Source organism: Artibeus jamaicensis, unplaced genomic scaffold (genome assembly GCF_021234435.1).
Source record: "Artibeus jamaicensis isolate MK-2021 breed Jamaican fruit bat unplaced genomic scaffold, CSHL_Jam_final contig_76, whole genome shotgun sequence".
In the NCBI taxonomy this organism is placed as follows: domain Eukaryota; kingdom Metazoa; phylum Chordata; class Mammalia; order Chiroptera; family Phyllostomidae; genus Artibeus; species Artibeus jamaicensis.
The window spans coordinates 20,424,666-20,439,269 of NW_026521954.1; the positions used below are offsets into that span (position 1 = coordinate 20,424,666).

General features: G+C 42.2%; 1 protein-coding gene across 2 annotated transcripts in view; it reads right to left on the reverse strand.

Moving 5' to 3' along the window:
- The window catches only part of C1QTNF7 (C1q and TNF related 7), a 91,602-nt gene that overhangs the window by 53,146 nt on the left and 23,852 nt on the right, over positions 1-14,604 (reverse strand). Inside the window, exon 1 of one of the 2 annotated variants that reach the window (XM_037126989.2) lies at positions 9,766-9,879. The exons of the other annotated variant lie outside the window; for it this stretch is intronic. The gene's annotated coding sequence lies outside the window, so the exon portion shown is untranslated. Of the gene's footprint in view, positions 1-9,765; positions 9,880-14,604 lie in introns of those variants that run through there. 2 annotated transcript variants of the gene reach the window in all.

The following is a 14,604-nucleotide window of genomic DNA, read 5'->3' on the forward strand; positions in this document are numbered from 1 at the left end:
AGAAGAGATGGTCATAACTATGTCCAAACTATACTAATTTTATTGAATTTATTGGGGTGACATTGGTTAATAAAATTATATAGGTTTCAGGTGTACAATTCTAAATATATCTGTTTATTGTGTGGTATGTTCACCATCTCAAGTCAAGTCTCCTTCAATCCCCCTTTACACTACCTTTACCCTCTTTTACCTCCCCTCACATACCAACATGTGCCTATGAGGTTTTTTTCCTTTTGCTGAATCCCTTCACCTTTTTCACCCAGTCCCCAGTCCCTCCCCCCACTGAGGGTTGCCAGTCTGTTCTTTGTGAGTCTCTTTCTGTTTTGTTGTTAGTTAATTTTATTAGATTCCACAATAAGTGAAATCATATGGTACTTATCTTTCTCTGGCTGGATGAGTTCACTTAGCACAATATTCTCCAGATCCATCCAAGCTGCCACAAAAGATAGTGTTTCCTTGTTTTTATGGCTGGGTAGTATTCCACTGTGTAAATGTCCCATCATTGTTGTATCCACTTATGCAGTGATGGGTACTTTGGCTGCTTCCATATCTTGGCTATTATAAGTAGTGCTTCAATGAATGTAGGGGTGCATATATTACTTTAAATTAGCGATCAGTTTCTTAAAAAAATATATTCCCAAAAGTGGAATTGTTGGGTCATAAGGCAATTCCATTTTTAATTTTTTGAGGTAACTCCGTATTGCATTCCACAGTGGCTGCACCAATCTGCATTTCCTCCAACAGTGCATGAGGGTTCCCTTTACTCATTGCCAACAATTGTTTGTTGATATATTGATGATAACCATTCTTTTTTAAAAAGATCTTATTTATTTTTAGAGAGAGGGGAAGGGAGAAAGAGAGGGAGAGAAACATCAGTGTATAGTTGCCTCTCATGCACCCCCTACTGGGGATCTGGCCTGCAACCCAGGCATGTGTCCTGATTGGGAATCGAACCAGCAACCCTTTGGTTCTCAGGCGGACACTCAGTTCACTGAGCCACATCAGCCAGGGCCATTAATGATAACCATTCTGAGAGGTGTGAAGTGATATCTCATTGCGGTTTTAATTTGCATTTCTCTGATGATCGAGAATCTTTTCATATGTCCATTGTCCATCCATATGTCCTCTTTGAAGAAGTATCTATTCAGGTCCTTTGCCATTTTTTAATTGGATTGCTTGGGGGTTTTGGTGTTAAGTTTTATAAGTTCTTTATAAAATTTGGATATTAACGCCTTATCAGATGCATCATTGGTGAATGAATATGTTCTCCCATTCAGTGGGTTGTCTTTTCATTTTGTTGGTGTGAAAACCTTTTTAGTTTGAGGTAGTCCAATCTGTTTATTTTTTCTTTCACTTCTCTTGCCCAAGGCGATACATCAGAAAAAATACTGCTACAAGAAACGTTTGAGATTTTACAGCCTATGTTTCTTCTAGAATTTTTATGGTTTCAAACCTAATATTTAAGTCTTTAATCCATTTTGAGTTTATCCTTCTGTGTAGTGTAAGAGGGTGGTCTAGTTTCATTTTTTTTGTATGTATCTGTCCAATTTCTCCAACACCATTTGTTGAATAGATTGTTTTTACCACACTGTATGTTCTTGCCTCCTTTGTCAAATATTAATTGACCATAAAAGGTACTAAAGTTTAGTCAAATTGACTAAATTTTTTTGGTTTCTACAATGTTTCATCTAAAGCCAACTAAAAGTTGGACGTGGACCGTGAAGGTGAGACGTGCGGGGGTGTGTATGACGAGTGTCTAGATGAGGAGCAGTCAGTAGAGGGTGTAAATTGTTTCTATTCTCTGGCCAGGGACTGATTTCTAAGGGTTTGTAACCAGACTTGTTAAAGTTGGGTACTAAAAAATTTTTTCCAGGAAAATTTTTCAGGAAAACATTTTCAGTCAAGGCCTGAGTCTCTGGAAAGAGCACAACTCCTTGGGGCCCAGTGACTCAGAATGGGGTTGTGGCTTTCTCTCTATCTATGTATGCCTGGAACTTAGCAACACTCTGGCTGCTTAAAGCAGATCAGCTTTGGGGAAGACAGGAGATCACATCCTTCCTGTGAATGTTACTATTCTCAAGATGGACACAATTAGGTCCATGATTTGCATAGAGGACTAGAATTTGGACCATGATTTACACAGTGACTGCTGCATAGAAATTTATGAACACAGGTGGGCACAGCATAGAAACACTTGGGGGATCTCCGTGATAGGAGAGATAATGGCATTGGATTGTTGATGTTGGGCATCCTCATCAATATGCCAGGCTGGTGAGGCCAGGGGGCAGAAGTGTAATCTCCAGACGGGCAGGAACTTTTATCTGTATGGAACACTCCTGATCCAACAGAAAAGTAAAAAATATATATATATTCTCTTTTGAATATATATAGTCTCACTCTAAATATATATATATGTGTATGTATGTGTGTATGTGTATATGTATGTGTGTATATATACGTATATGTGTGTGTATTATATATACACACACATTTTATATATATATATTCAATGATCTTGAGATAAATCTGGCTGCATTTGGGTCAAAAAAAGGTGGCAAGCCTGCAGAGAGTGGAATATTTAGTCTGAACAGCTAGAATTAGGTAGAACCCAGGGAGAACTGGCTAAATTAAGATGAAGGATATAGAAGAGAGAGTTAGGGCAGAGCTGTTGAGCCTTGTCAAGAAAGTTTGTCAAGAAAAAATAAAGTGAGAGTTCAGATGGAAGTCAGAGGAGGTTATGGGATTCATTATGTGGTATAAAATGATACAAACTGTACTATAATCACTGGGAAATAAAAAATAGACGAGTATATTATGCATCATTTTGAATGGTGTATCTAGTGTATTATCTGAATAATCTTCCTATCAATTAGGTAAAATGGGAGGCAAGGTATGTGCATTCCTTCTTCCAGGTGAGGATAGAGAGAGTAAGATTCAGCAGTTTGCTGAAGGTCACAGAACTCATACACAAACAGAACCTCGTGGCTTTGCAAAGCATTCCATCATTTCCCCCCACCTTACCATTGTGCAGAAATGAGATTTTGGCTGATGAATAGATTTAGACTCTGTAAATCTGTGGACTCTTTTTGGTTTGTTTGTTTTCCCTTTTTAATTTTGCAATGGTGACCATGAGGTGATAAACTTTAAACATCCATCTTTGACTGAAAAGGTCAGAGGGACATGGGGAGATAATTAAAATGGAATGAAACCCAATTTAAAACCTGGCTTCACGGGTTAAGCTGAGGATAATGTGTTGAAACAGCTGAAAGTCTCTGTGTAGGCTTCATTTCACAGCTCAACAACACAGAACAAATTGCACAAATTCTAGGAATTATATCCCTCGGTCACAAACACTGAAGTCACTTTATAAAATGTCACCAAATGGCTCTGTTGATTCTGTTTTGTAACAAGTCACAAGCAGATGGCACTTTGAAGCACACGATGCTGTTTGGAAAACAAAATCACTTAGACATTTCTGTCTGGCTTGGTAAGATAATATGCTGAAGCCCCAGATGAGAGGTTCTTGGCATGAACTGGGAGAGGAAGGCTATACACCATTCAGAAGGTTTGTTCTAATGTTGTTGCAGTCAAAGAGTTGATTCTTCAACTGTCAGCTCCAGCTGAGTAGAGTTTCATGAACGTTTTTGCACTTGATGACTAAAAGGTGCAAAGCAAGAGAGAAGAGAACTACTATTTCTTGAATACCTATTATGTATTCAAGACTCTTTCTATGGTATTTAATTCTAAAGCAATTCTATGGGTAGCTCTATTACCACTATTTTAAATATAAAACAATGGAGTTTCAGAGACATCCCACACCTAATTACGTATAGAGCTGAAATTCAGATCTTGAATTTGTTTCCATTACCCTGTGGTACTACAGGTAGGATGCTGTCACTACCTACCTCTTACTACCTGATTTGAAAATATTTTTCTGCTCACAATTGAGTATTAAAATAGATGCAGCTAGCAAACATTGATGTAAAATAGTCTTTTGCATGTAGGAAATTCCAAATATATTGCTTTCAGTTTGGGATATATGACATATTTTGACAAGTATTATAGGTTGACTCACTCAAAGACCATCCCAATCCACTTTTCTCATGCCTTTTTCTATATTAAAGACTGGAAAACAGAATACCCAAACTTCCAGATTCTCTTGCAGCTAGGAGTGGCCATGTGACACAGTTTGGCCAATAAGAGGCACATGGGAAGTCCTAGAAGTGCTTCCTTTTCTCTCCCAGAAGCCAAAGTTTGACAAGGAGAAAAATTTTGCCATCCTGCCTAGATTGTGAATTCAACAACTAGAGGCCCAACTCTTCCATAATAAGGATAAAAGGCACATGCTAATGCTGGTAAAGCATAGAAAAAATAGAAAAAGCCTAGTTTCCTGGTAACATCTTTGAATAGCTACACCATCTTTGGATCACCTACATATATTTGGGTTTCTTTTTATGTGAGAAAAACGGACCTTTTACATGTGGAAGAAATGAGACTTTCTGATACAGAAAAGTGCAATCCTAACTGATACACACAATAGCCAGAATTTTTAAAAAATTTTCTATTTTTATGCTCTTTTGGTCCCAATATGTAGTTCTGAAGACTGGAAAAACAGTATCAAATGAGATAATAAAGTCATTGGAATAGTGTTCATTTGGTTGGGCACAAACTGGAACACAGTTGGGGTCCCTTCCTGGTTGTGGGAAATATGACTGGAAAAGCTTGTGATCTGAGTGACTATGGTTCTTCCAGAAAGTCTGGCCCTCCCTTTGGCCAGAGTGATGGCACAGAGCTAGGGAGGAAGAGACAATGGCTGGACTCAACACGTCACCACCATCTTGCCTGGCCTGGATGTAGACTTGGCCTTTGGTTGGAAGAACCAGAAAGGAACTTGAGGAGTCACTGTATCTATCTTCTCACCTTGGGGAGTACCACACTGAAGTCACACTAGATGTATATAGTAACTGATCTGGTTTTACCAGACCTCCAGAGAAGACATTTCTCAGCCTCTCTCAGTCGGCTATTTCAACATTTAAAAACTTGCAGTAGATTCTTTGTTTTTAACTTAAATTGAATGTCTATTACATGTGAAGAAGAAGCCCATTATCTTTTTAATGTAGAGTGGTAGAATAGAACATTTGTGAGTCATGGAGTAGGGCAGTCGTGAGTTCAAGGTGTAGTTCCGGCATTTCCTAGGTGGAGAACTTCCTTGTTACTTAACTACGCCAAGTCTCAGTTGCTCATCAGTAACATAAGCAGAGTAATAGCTATATTACACTAGGGTAAGGAGCTAATGCCTTTAAAATGCTGGGAATATTATTTGCTATACAAGTAAATGTAGAACAGTAGTGCCCTAACCCCTAAGGTCCCCATTGGGTGCAACTGCTTTAGAGCCCTAAGGATCATCCGGACTCACCCACGACTCACTCACTGTCCTGTGGGGGAAGGAACACCAATGTTCTGACCTCGCTCTCTTCGCTCTAAGTTTTCAGTCTTTGGATCCCAACTTTAGACTTTGTTTTAAAAACAATTTTTAAGAACACGTCTGCAATTTGGAGAGATCGCATTCTTAAAAATTAAGCAAAAAGATATCAGCGTTTGAAAATAAAAAATGTCGACTTGTACATTTTCTGTTGCAGCACGCACAAAATTCTCCTTCTGGGTTGTGGATCCATATTTGAAGTTTACACTATTGTGATAAAGGCGACATGGAGGAATAAGACCATTATCTGGATCGTTACAGCCAAGAATATTCTGACCACAAGTATGTGGCCGACCGAAAGATGAAGACTCCTCCAGTACACGTCATCTGCATTGTCAGCTTAATGTGGGAGAGATGCTGTCTCAGACCCAAGAGAGGTCTCCTGCACCATTTTAAGAAAGGAAACATTTCAGACCAGGGATTGTTTTTTAAAGCTGTACACATGATTCTTGGCTAATAGTAGCGTGTTGGATGAACCGACTTCTGGCAGCTTCGCTGTTGGCACCACTAACACATGTACAATCTCAGACTCGAAGCCACACATGAAGTCATTGTGGGGCTGCACGGCTCATCCCCAGACACCTGTCATGTGGTGGGTCTCATCTTCTCCCACAATGCAGCCTCCGGGAGGAGTGATGATGTGCGTGTTTAAGGAAGAGCCATTAAATTAATCTTCATTTACTGAGGACTTACTAATTTATCTTCGGTGAGGAAGAACATTTTGAAAACAATCCAGAAAGTGGAAGAAAAGAAGAAGTAACTGAAGTATAGTTTGGTTCAGAGATGGCTTTTATTCTGTTTGTATAATTACCCATGACACATGATGCTAACTCAAGGGAAGCAAGTGACAGTTCCAGGAACAGCAGCCGTGCCAAAGATTGACTCCAGGTCTGCAGTTTTCAGGTGGTGAAACGGAGGCCCAAGGCGTTTCAATGGCTTGTCTGGTGTCACATGGTTAGTGACTTAACCATAGGTTTTGTGGTTTTCTTATGATTCAAGTCCATGCCAAATACCAGTTCCTCAATGAGGTGGTCCCTGACTACCTTAGCTGAGGAAGTATCCCCTCCCCCCACCTGCCAGTCACACTATCTCATTACCATATTTTATTTTCTTTGGGGCACTTATCAGTCTCCAAAGCTACATTCTAGCTCATGATTCTGTTGCTTCCCCCTTTAAAGGTCTGAAGGCAGAGACTTCAGCTCTCGTTCACTGCTGTATCTAGAATAATGCTGGGCACATAGCAAGTGTTCAATAAATAGTTGTGGGTTGAATGCTGAGTTGTTTATGTCTGTTACATATGCTTGAGAGGTAAGCAACAGATTGGAGTCTTGAAATTAGAAAGTGGTGAAGCCAGAACTCAAAGCCAGGGATATTTCCCTTTGAATCCTGATATTTGACACGACAGGAAATCATTTCCAATGTTTGATGGTTCCTATTCCTCCACGCCCCCCACGACCTCTTTCCAAGGCCTCTCAAGTTCCCAGTATGCATTTTGGCATCCTCCTTTTGGCTTGTAATCTATCTGTGTTGCAGTAGTCTTCAGAGAAATCAATCTGATTGTATTTTATTCAGCACAGTAAAGATTGCATTGCGGGTTCTCTGTGTAAAGTTTATTGAGTACATTTCTCACGTTATAGATATTGCTCACGTTATTCTAACACAGTGATGCATTCCACACAGTTGTGCTCATTTATAATAAAAAGCCTACCAAGGGAAAGACATCTACCCATCTGCTGATCATTGAAGCCTGATGCGGTCAAAGGAGCCAATGACAAAAAGTTCAGATGGTCAGAGGACTTGGAGAGTGACATGTGCCAATGGATGAGATGAGCACTGGGACATAAACAAGATGATAAATAACTGAAACAGTGTGGCTTCTGACCACAGGGTAATCCAAAAATATAAATGAGGGAAAACGCCCAATCTCTTGTCTTGAACAAAATTGTCACCTTTTTCAGTGGAAGGTCATACAGGATTTTTTCTGGACTGCAGAACAGGCTGCGGAGATCGATCATCAGATTTTGATGCACATCCAAATCCTCCGGAGAATTATGAACTACGGGGCTCAGGTACCTGCTGTAATGAGGCAGGGCCAGGAACTGAGGGCTCAGTTGACAGTGAGCATTGCCAGCCTTCACTAGCACACTCTGCCCTGCAGGGGGCTGACCTTTGCGAGAGCATGGGGTCAGGAAAAGAGCACAGGACTTGGGGTTTTTGAAAACCTGTGCTTAGCTCTCAGCACTGCTAATTTCTAGGTGTGTTACTTTGGGCGGGTTACTTCATGTCTTTGAGCTGCCATGTTCTTGCCTGAAACCCTCATGGTCACTGGTCAGTGACATTTACATAGAAGGCCATCGCAAGGACTGGATAAAGGAATGCATGTGGAAGAACTCAACAGCACAGGGAAGGAGGCAATGGTTAAAAATGGGGGTTTTCTCCATTACCATAAAACCCGATCTTTTACTTCCAAATCCCACCCTGCCACCCAGCTGTCACCTGTGTGGCTGTGGGGAAGTTTCTAGTTATCGCTAGCCTTGGTTTCTCACACATGAGATAGTCAAAAGCAGCCCTGTGCCTGCATTGCTGGTAACTCTCAAGCTTCACATGCATTCTGCTGTTTTTTTGTTTGTTTGCTTGCTTCATAGTAAGAAAACCTTAGGCACACAGGAGTTAACTCATCACCCTGAAGCCCATGCAGACCCACCTGGGATGTGTCCCAGGGGCTCTGGGTGCAGAGCCACCACTTTTGACCAGTGAGTGGCCAGCTCTGAAAACCCTATGAGACATGGGAAGCAGAGGGCCAAGCCCATGGCCAATGCTCAGTAACGTCTAATATGTGAATGCTTCTTTCACATCCCAGCCACGCATCCCTCCCTCTTAGGGCCCAACACACCGCACGTGTCCAGTAGGCAGTGCCCAGACTCATGGATGTATTGTCCACGAACAGGATGCTCGCTTGGGCTGCACAAACGGGGAACACATTTACACCGGAAAGGGAGCATTGTGTCACGTTGGTTCTTATTGTCTTCAGAACGTTGGGCATACATGTTTGTTAAACAAAGGTTAGAGATCCCTTGAGCCTAAAAGTCAAGGTGACTTGATTGATAATGGAGGGCTACATAGGAAACAGGCGGTGATGAATTCCTAGTAACTCACATCCCTTTCTGCCCGAAGCCTCCTGACCCTCAGCAATGCCTTACACATGGGCTGACCTTCACTAACATATCAGGAACAAGACCAGTCTTATCCTCACAGGATGCCAAAGAGTGAGTCAAAAGTATTCAGAGAAGAAAGGGAGCTGAATGTTGACTAGAGGTAAGAGCGATATTCTTGTCATTTTGGAAGCTTTCTAGGGTGTCAGGATGATACAAGCCAGGCTGCGGGGGTGAGGCCTTCTACTTCAAATCAGGAACCAGGCCCCACTGGCCCAGTCTGACGATGGGGAGGGTGTGAGATCTGGGGGCACACGTTTCCAGCAGCCTTAGGGCTCTTGGTGAGGGACCCTGGAAGAGGACACTCAAGGCAAGATTCAGGGTTTCACCAAATGAAGGCTGACCCAAACCAAACCATTTCCTACAAGTTAGCTCTGTCCCCGTAATCACTTCCCAGTCCTGAACCAAATACGATTCGGAATACCCGTGAGAGAAACACACTGTAGTACAATGCACTGTTTATGAAACTCTACAATTCATTCTTATAATTCCTATTAATACAAGCCCGTTGTTTTGCCAACACAGTCTAGAGGCTTCCAGCCCCACATTGCAAGGGATGCATCACCACCCCCACAGCCACGTGGAGTGGCGAGTGCATTTGTTTTAAAAAATAAACGGTAAATAAATTAGCACCGTTAACCAAAGACAAATTGAGCGCAAGATTTACACTACGACAGGGAAATCTCCACAGAACCATATTAGCATGACTGTGTTCTTTTCCTCTGTTAAAATCCTACAGTATATCAAAATGAGAGAAGCAACTTAAACTTGAATTATGCAGGCGCAGACTCGATGACAATTCTGTTTTTCTGGGTGAAGTTCCCACAGGAGATCCTGTCAGCCTCACAAGCTCTTGAATACGGATTTATAGCCACTCAGGAGCATGATTTCTGAGACAAGGGCTGCTTTCAAAACCAACTCTCCCCACGCAAAGCCAGCTCTGACGCCTTCTGCTTGCTCTCCTCTGTTCAGCAGGAGCTCTCCTCTGTTCAGAGGAGGTTTCCTTGAGTCAGCCCCAGTCCGTAAACACCCCCAAACCTCAGAGAAGAACAGAGAAAGAGTAACACCAACCTGAGCCAACAGACTCATCTCCGGGAGAAAAAGAGCCTAAAGAAGTTCACTTCCATCGGGACGGCGGGCTCCTTACTTCCATTGCTTGCAAGACCTTCCAACAGCTGGAGTCTGTGAACAGCTGTGGAGCATTCACTTGAAATCCCCTTCTTTTTGGCAGCTAGGCAAGCTCATAACCCTTTGGGGCTTCAGTCTGATAAGTAATTTCCTGATTTGTTTCAAAAGCATTCTCCCAGGCTTGGAGCAGTGGCAACAGCAGAGGGAACACGCAAGGCCCACGGCGTGCCATGGCGCTGTGGTCTACGCAGACCTCCTATTTGTTTGATGGAGTTCCAAAGAAGTATTTTTGACCTCGCAAACAAAAACAAATATCCTTCCCTATCTGTTGGCTCGCTCCCCAAATCATAGTTGGGAAAACAGCACAAAGAGTCTGGACAATATTTCTTGTAAGTACAAAATTCAAGTTACACGCTCACTCATTTTTCTTGTTGGGGGAAATCGGGGCGCCCTTGGTCTTCAAGGCACATGGTGATGGCTTAGTTACCAGCCACCGTACAGACTGTTCCTGGAGACACTGTGGGTCAGCCCCTTCAGTCTGTAGTGGAAGGAAATGAAGCTCGGGGTTCCCTGCCTGCCTTGACCAGGTCACACAGGAAGTGAGAGGAAGAATGGGGACCACAGGTAGCTGGAGACAGACACAGAGGTTTGAGAACTGGCTCTTGATCTTTAGGCTGCATGTCCCTCGATGACGTCCTTAGTATTTTAGTTCTCACAGCTGCACAATGGGGATTATAATAATAATTATAATAATCCCCTTGCTCGGTCATACAATGTGTTGATGATCACTGGGAAAGAACTTCAAGGATGAAATCAATTATGTCAGGTGTAGGAATTTTTTGAAAAGGACCAAATTCACATGCTTTGCTTCTTCTCTACATTTTCATGTTCATTTAATATTATGGAATATTTAATATTTAATGTTATGTAATATTAATATTTTCTTTTGATTCAGGAAGCCAGCAAGGGACTTGGGGGAGAAGAATAATATTGGTCAGGGGATGGGATTGGACATGGATGAAACTTTGACCTTGGAAAACAAGATCAAGATCAGAAGAAAAGATGTGCTTTGACATTTGCCGTGGAAAGGACACTGGGCCTGAAGCCAGAACATCAAGGCTCACCACTGCTTCTGACACCAGCCGAGGGAGCCCCATGTAAACACCCCCAAACCAGAGTTTTCTTACTGGGGGCGTGATCCCTGTCTGCTGTACTTAACTCATTTTGCTGGAGTGAGTGTCCAGTGAGGCCTTTGAGGAGATAGTGCTTATTAGCAATGGCCTAGGTTTTAGAGGAAGAAAATAGGAAAAAAATTTTTGAAGCAAAAATGTGGTAAAATATTTAATAACACAAATAACATAACATTTCACCAATGTAAATGTGAACAGAACTCAACAGCAGCATCGACAACCATTATTCCTCCCAAATTTGGGGGTGGGGAGAAGAAAACTGCGTCTTATAGTCTGAAAAATACAGTATTTCACTTCTAGAGAAAACATTTGCTTCACCACATAGAAAAGCATCCATAGGCTTTCAGCACCTACAGGCCGTCTTTTCCCTGGAAGTGGTCACAACCAAAGGCCAAGTAAATCAAAACCAGCCTCACTTTTGAAAATGCTCACGCTTTGAATCCAGCTCATGTTTAATGATTGCATTCACTTCCTTTGCCCTTTATAAATCCATTCTTTCCGTGTCATTGCAACTAAGATTTGCACTTTATTGTCTGTTAGACCAATTTATAAATGGAGCCTTGTCTTAGTTGGGTTCAGTGGCTATAACAACACAGACTTAGGGACTAAACAACAGCCCCAAGGAGCTGCATTGCCTGCATCAGCACAGACTATCTAATTTAAAAAAATAAATTTGTAGGAAAACATTAGGTGACTACATGGCACAGGTGGTACTGTGTAATGACAAGAAATGCAGAGTGATGGGAATGCTGATATATCCGGAAAGTGCAAATGTCATGGAAGTACCAAATAATGCCCCTGACTTGGTGGGAACCCTGCCGTGAGGGAGCATTTGGACTTGTCTCCAAAGGGGAGTGGATTCTTCAGCACTTTTAACAAGGGCAATAAAATTCGCACCGCTCTCCGAAGGGTCTTCCGAAGACCCCGCCTGCCCCTATCACGGCACTCCCCTGAGGGCTCCACATTGTTTCCTTTCAACTTGCCTGTTACAGTTTTGATTGAAAACATTCAAACGCAGGCCTGGCTTCAAAGCATAGTTTATAACCAAAGAGGATTTTTCTGGTTTACATTGCTTAATTAATGATGATGTTGACTCAAAAGAAGAGAACGTTTCCAAATCTCAAGAAGTTTCATTGTTGGGAGATGTGACGTCTACGTAAACAATTAGACTAAAACGCCCCTTGAAAGAACTCGATCTCAAGCCCTTCTGTCCTCCAATCTCCTCATTTCACAGTCACTCTTTTTTGCCCCTTCTACCCGTTTTTCCATTCTCTATGTTCAGCAGCTTAACCATGCTGTCCCAGGAACTCCACAGTAACTGTACATACATTTATTGTCTTAATCAACAATGAAGTTTCCACTTATTTGGTAGATTATCCAGGAGAAATGTATTGAAGCAGGCTTGTTTTTGTCAAACAACATAGAACAGTCCCTTGGAAGATCACAAACGAAATTTAAGTCAGATGATATTTGAAAGGTGCATATGTTGCCAAAAAAGAGAGTATAAAAGAAAAAAGGAAATAGGGAGATGGAAGGAAGATCGGAGGATCTGATGCATTTAGAAACTGTGATTATTCGACTTGGGTGAGCATGTAGCCCAAGAAAGATAGGCTTTGGGAGAGAAATGTCTGTTTTGCTTCCACTAGAGACTATTATTGGTCATCTTGTTTGTCATGTATGACCAAGTCAACGGACTCACAAGGAAGTGGGGCAGGAGGGACACACACACACACACACACACACACACACACACACACAGAAGCATCATTTGAGCCTCCAGATGCTGCCACGAGGAAGCTAACGCCATCCGTAGACCGACAGGAGCTAACAGTGCCTTGCCTTTCTTTCCTCCCTCAGCTGTCTTGAGTAAGGTGTCTGCCCTGGGCAACAGCAGAGCTGTGCCCAGTAGAAGACGCATGTGAACTTGGCCTTCTATTCTGATTTCCGTCTCGTGAAACAGAGATAGGCTGAACCACATAAAATCGCCAACATCTTTTCACTTCCTCTATGGCAGTTTTACTTGGTTGGACTTACGTATTATTTCCATTGTACAGACGAGGAGAAAACTTGGTGGTGACAAGCAGTATGACTAATGTTGCACACTTATCAGCTAGCAGATCTGGGAATCCAATCCAGGTCTGATTCCAAGGAACACAAATACATGACCAGTTGTTCATGCTGCCTGAACAAAGGAAGGCTCTTGAGAGCTATCCTTTGCTCTCTGGCACAGGCCTTGAAAAGACGCAAGACTCCCACCTCATGTGGTTCCAAACACCTGCGTGTCACTCTGTAAATTCCTGTTTCACTGGACGTTTCATAAAAAGAAGTCAAACGCGCAAGCGTGTCAGGCATGATGGGAAACAGCTCTCTACTCTGGAGAGTGTTTACACTTTGGTAGGGATACAGCTCAGGTTGATTGGAAGTCAGATTTCCAAATTTTCTCCAGCTCTGGTTTCCACTGCCAATCAAAAGATGTGATTCTTGCCTCACAAGGGCAAGAATCTTCACCCATTGTCCCCTTGGTACAGAAAGATGGCTTATTTCCCATAACCCCAACCTAACACACAACACAGCTGCATCAGGGAGGTAAGCATTCAGGGCGTTTTCCGTTATCATCGTTACCCCACAGGCTTGCCTACTGGTAAAAAAAAAATCAAGCTTGGCCAGAAAATATTTCTTTCTTCGGTGGTATTCTATACCTCCTCAAAAACCCTCGGAGTGTGACTCAGAGAAGCTTGTGTGTCATTTTTTAGTACTTATTTTGTGGGAGGTTGTTAAAATTTAAGGTTGTTCATTTTAATAAATGCTAGAGAAACAATGTGTCTTCTTACAGCAGGGATGCTCTTCCAGAGTCAATGCCGTTGGCATTCTCTGCTGGGCGTCTCTTTTCCGTGAATTTTCCTCCCCTACCGCATGGTGGCAGGCTGTATCATCAGTTATTGCAGGTATAATACTGCACCATAATAATAAACAACTCTCAAATCCCAGTGGCTTATAACACCAAACATTAATTTTTTTCTCTTTCAGAACAGGTTATGAAACTTTCACCAGATCACTTGGCTGGTGAATGACAAAGCTGAGATTCATTCCTTCAACAGATACCACTGACCTCCTACTAAATGCCAAGGATGATAAAAAGACTGATAAACACCAAACCGAAGACTATTTATGTCTTAGCTGATGAAGGTAAAAGTGAAAATGATTTCATTAGAGCTCTGGAGGGTCCATCAGAAAGAAAGAACGTATCAAGCAGGAAAGACTTGATGGAATCTTAACAAAGCCAGCAATGCTGTGTGTGCCACAGGTTGGAACGATATGCAACAGAGAAGTAGCCATAACTAGACCATAACAAGCTTAATTAGATAATGCCAATACAGAGGCATTCTAAGAGGAAACTGGTGTCATGTCTCTTAATTTCATTTGAGAGAGAGCACAAGGAGAGGGGGAGCCTCTGAAACCATTCTGGGGGGGCTTCTCTGTACCACGCCTTGTCACATGAGAAGAATCCATGTGGCGATCTTCTGGGAAAAGTGCATCTCATTTCCTATTTTACAGCTCTCTGGCCTTTTCTTTATGTCTAAGGTAAGGGTAG